Source organism: Dipteris shenzhenensis, chromosome 22 (assembly GCF_047967505.1).
Source record: "Dipteris shenzhenensis isolate YYH24624 ecotype China chromosome 22, Dip_SZ_1.0, whole genome shotgun sequence".
Lineage (NCBI taxonomy): Eukaryota > Viridiplantae > Streptophyta > Polypodiopsida > Gleicheniales > Dipteridaceae > Dipteris > Dipteris shenzhenensis.
Window position 1 is genome coordinate 43,019,870 of NC_141617.1, and position 4,712 is coordinate 43,024,581.

Sequence of the window (4,712 nt, forward strand, 5' to 3'; positions counted from 1 at the left end):
ATGGATTCTTGGATTGTAGGCGGGGATTTCAACAACCTTGAGGCTCTAGAAGATCAGCAAGAACGGGGCCCAGAGTTCCACGGTATAGCTTAGGCAGAGCAATCAAGATGGGACTCCTTCTTGTTCACCGTGGGAGGTTGGGATAGTTGGAGAGAGCCCTCCTTTTGTAGGTGGCCAAGGAGCTTGAACTTCTCTTGGGGTTACAGGAGGGAGGGAGGCAGACTTCTGGAGCACTTAGATCGTTTCTATGTCAATGATTGGGCGATAGGCAGAGGTGGAGAGTCAGGGGTGGTTCCAAGGACGACCCTTTCTGACCATGCCCCAGTCATCCTAGTCCTAGACTCGACCTCTCACTCCTTACCTCCTCGTAATTGCCGGATCCCAGATTCCATCTACTCCAGAGCAGAGGTTTGCAGTAGGATAGTGGACCTGTGGAAGCAGGATTGGGACCCCTTGGAGGATATGGCAGCTCAGGTAGCTCAGGTTCTTGCCGAGTCTAGTCTCATCTATCAGCAAGAGGCAATTCGGGATAGGCAACAGTGGTGAGCGAAGGAGAGGGGCCTCAGATGAGACCTTGCCTCGATACAATCGATGCAGCAGTCTTCTCCAGGCTCCGAGGAGCTCAGACGACAGGAGGTTAGAGCCCGAACCATGTTAGAGGAGATCACCCAGAGATGTTCAGAGTTCCATGCTTCCAAGTCCTTTTGGGCTAGGAAAGGCGACAGGATGTGCAGAGAGTTCTTCAAGACTCATGGCCAGAGCTCAGCAGGGGAGCAGATCCGCTCTCTTAGGGTGTAGGATGGTAGTGTCAAGATAGATCCTAATGAGGTCAGGGACTTGGCGACAGATTTCTATAGATCCCTATTCCAATAGGAGCCCCTAGACCCTCGTGCCCGCCGTTGCAGGGAGGAGGTGTGGAGGTATACGCCGACACTCGTGCAGCCTAGCATGAGTGAGGCCCTTCTCACCCCGTTCACCATTTCAAAGATGCAGGATGATGTGAGAGATATTGATGGGCAGAAATGCCCAAGTGCAGATGGGCTCTCTAAAGCTTTCTTCACCACCTTTTGGGAGCAGATCCACCAACCCCTGCTCGCAGCCTTCCAGCATATCTTTTCCAGCGGACAGATGCCAGAGAGCCTTGCGACAGGCTTGATTTGCCTCATCCCCAAAGGGGGGGACCATCAGGAGATTAGACATTGGTGCCCTATCACCCTCCTTCCGACTACCTATAAAATCCTCGCCAAGATGATCAGTAGCCGCATCCGCCCCCTGCTACATGACGATCCACGACACCTAGATTGGTTTTGTCCAAGATCGCAACATTTTGGACAACATCTTCATGTTCTCAGAGGCGACAGAGTGGGCCCAGCATAGTGGCCAGGGGTTTTTCGAACGAGTGCATTAGAGGTATTGCTAGCCTCTACAGATCGGCCTCCAGTCGGGTTATCATAAGTGGCAGGATGGGGGAGAGATTCACCCTCGAACGCTTGGTATGCCAGGGCTGCCCGCTTGCGCCCTACCTCTTCCTCTTTTTTGCAGAGGCCATGGCTCACTTCCTATGAGCCCGTACCACTGGTCTTTGAGGGATGTGCCTCCCTATCAGGGATGATGCAGAACTTCTAGACTCCGAGTATGCAGACGACACGGCCCTGTATGTGCAGGATGATATTGAGTCACTGGAGCGAGTGAGACTGTCTCTAAAGGTTTTCTGCCTAGCCACTGGGGCAAAAATCAACTGGCATAAGTAAGTTGGTTTTCTTACAGATCCGGGAGCCAGCTCACAGTGGGGTATTTTCCTGGGATTTTGTTGGATCCCTAGAGGTCAGACGACACGCTACCTGGGCTTCTAGGTAGGGCTACATACCATGTCGGCTTAGCAGTTCCTATCAGTCCTAGCTTCCATACGATAGAAGCTAGCCTTTTCGAGCATGGCTCGGCTATCTCTAGTAGGCAGGGCCCTTGTGGTCAATCAGGTCCTTCTAGCCACCGCTTGGTATGTGGCCTCCTACTGGTGCTTCTCGAGATCGTGCATAGCCGAGCTGAGGAGACTGGTGTGGAACTTTCTATGGTCTAGCTCAAATGGTTCCAGCACCACTAGAGCCCGGGTCGCCTGGCAGATGGTCATTCTCCCCCAGACAGAGGGCGGTCTTGGCATCATAGATCCAGAACTTCAGAGTCAGGCACTACTTGGCAGTCATCCGCGGTACCCCAGGAGGGCAGACATGGAAGCTCTTGCTTTAGCAGGGTCTTAGCACTTGTACCCCCTAGAGAGGGGGTGATTGGCAGCCTTCTATCTGGTGGATTTTCACTTTAGCCCTGCTGACTCAGCCCCGCTCCCCCTTCCTCTCCAGTCTCCTCTCAGTCTGGAGAAAGCTGCGGCACAGCCTCTCCGAGGCCCCCCCCAGCTGCCAAGAGGAGATGGATAGACAGCCCCTGATTTGGAGCAGAGATGATATAGGTCGCCAGCTTGGAGAGAGGTCCCATATCCCATGGGCGCTCTGGGCATGTGGGCCTATGCGCTCGCTCCGGGTTTGGAGGGACGTCTATAGCCAGTTGGGCCCAGACGAGCTGGTAGCAACACTAGGTACAACACGAGGGATCCAAGCTCGAAGAGCAGAGATTGATGCTACCATTCTTGCAGGTTGGAGGATTCCCACAGTCACCAGATAGTTTCTCCCAAGTGATGAGAGGTGGCTAGGGTAGTTCACACCTCGCGACATTCCTTTGGTGATTGCAAGCGTTTTCTCAGACTCCTCGATTCATTTCTTCTCCATCACCAATGGTAGCCACCTCTAGAGCAGTGAGGCTGTGATCGACCCCCAGCGCCTTCGCATTATAGGGCTACAAGGGAAAGCGTGGCATATGGACCCCCTCGTTGTGCAAGGCCAGGACTGGAGACTTTGGATTTGGGAGGGCCGTTCCTTGACAAAGGTGGAGTGGGACCTAAGGGAGTGGCGTTGGCCACCACTAAAGGCATCAGAGAACCCTACCCCCTTCTTCTCATATAGCATGCATATAGGTAGGCGTGCTCTTGGGGCTCTTCAGTGCAGTCTACCCACCCAGGCACATAGTTGGTATGCCCAAGGGATATCTCTGTTCTTTTTTCGTACATTCTGGAAGACTATATGGGCAAGTTGGCGGCCGAGGAAGATCTCTTACTTTCTTTGGATGGTGGTCCATAAGGGGCTACTTGTTGGGAGCTGGCTGAGGTAGATGGGGCAGGAGGGGCACTGCCAGATGTGTTTTCAGCAGGAGGAATCCCTGAAACACTGCCTTTGGAGCTATTCACATGCTCAGACAGTGTGGAAGGGAGCCATGGGGATCTTAGCAAGGGCAGCACCCGAGCTAGGACCGGTCACTTGGGGAGCTTTTTGTTGGTGCAGCACCGAGTTGGGACATCACCTGGCTTACGAGTTCTCTCCGCAGGATCTAGTTTTCTTCATCATGCAGGCCACCTGGGCATACATGGAAAGCTTCCCTTGGCATCTGACAGAGACAGATGTAGGAGCGATAACTTGGCACCTAGTTTGGGAGATCATTGAGAGTATTGTAGGCTGGCATATCTAGACCTCTAGATGTGTGTAGACCCTAGGAGATCAGGCTTCTTCTGCTACTACCCAGACCCTAGCAGACATCTGGAGCACGATCATTCACATGCTCAAGGGTCAGTGGGATCAGAGTCAGGGGGACTCTTGGGCAGGGAAAGAGAAGAGACGATGCTTCCTTCGCGACTAGGACCATCAGGAGCTTTTCTTCCAGCACTCTGCTTAGAGTCTTCAGTGGCATTACTCGCCCCCACTGTGGCTGTTTGTCCACACTCAAATGATTATGCCCTAAGAGGCTTGTAATTATTTTTGTTTACCTTAGGCTGTATCCATTTTGTGATTACAGCCCACTGGCCTTTAGGCCTTCTTGTACTCTAGTTTTTCAAGTAATATAACTAGCACTACTTTTTGCGAAAAAAAAAATATGTCGGTATGGATGTCCCCTCCAACTTGTCAGTGATCACGGTACACATTTTATGAATGATGTGATGTAGATACTTAAAAAGGAATTCAAAATCATGCACACATTTTCCACTACTTATTATGCTCATGGTAATGGTGAAGCTGACTAACAAAACATTGAAGCTTATCCTTACAAAGACAATACAATCTACCAAAGATGAATGGGACATCAAGTTATACCTTGCTTTGTGGGCTTATAGAATGGCTTACAAGGTAACTACCAACCTTATAACTTTTCGTATGGCTTTTGGCCTAGAAGCAGTTATTCCCCTAGAATTTGTGGTTCTGAGTCTTCAAGTAGATATTGAGCATCATTTGGGTGAGCTAATGCAATCAAGGGATGATTGGATCAGCTAAGTCACCTGGATGAGATACGTCTTCGAGCTTCTTGGTCACAGATGGTGATACGACACAGAAGGAAAGCCTATCATGATTGATATATTGTGCCTAAGCATTTGAAGAAGGGTATGCTAGTATTACTCTATACTAAAGTTAGGGCCTATCAAAGACAATTTTAAGTTGGGATAGAATGGAACCTATCCATTGGTGGAACTTCAAGACAATGGAACGGTGCAACTCGCAACCGACACTTACTATTCTCACTCCATCTAGGGATGGGTGGATCATTGCACTTGCACAATAGCTCCTAGATCTATGATGCTTCCACTTCAGATATGCGATGTAGTTTGTAATATTGGTCCT

At 50.6% G+C, this 4,712-nt stretch overlaps 1 pseudogene; it reads left to right on the forward strand.

Annotated features, from left to right (window-relative positions):
- Nucleotides 1-2,429, forward strand: LOC147888136 (uncharacterized; annotated as a pseudogene).
- Nucleotides 2,430-4,712: the final 2,283 nt, after the last annotated feature.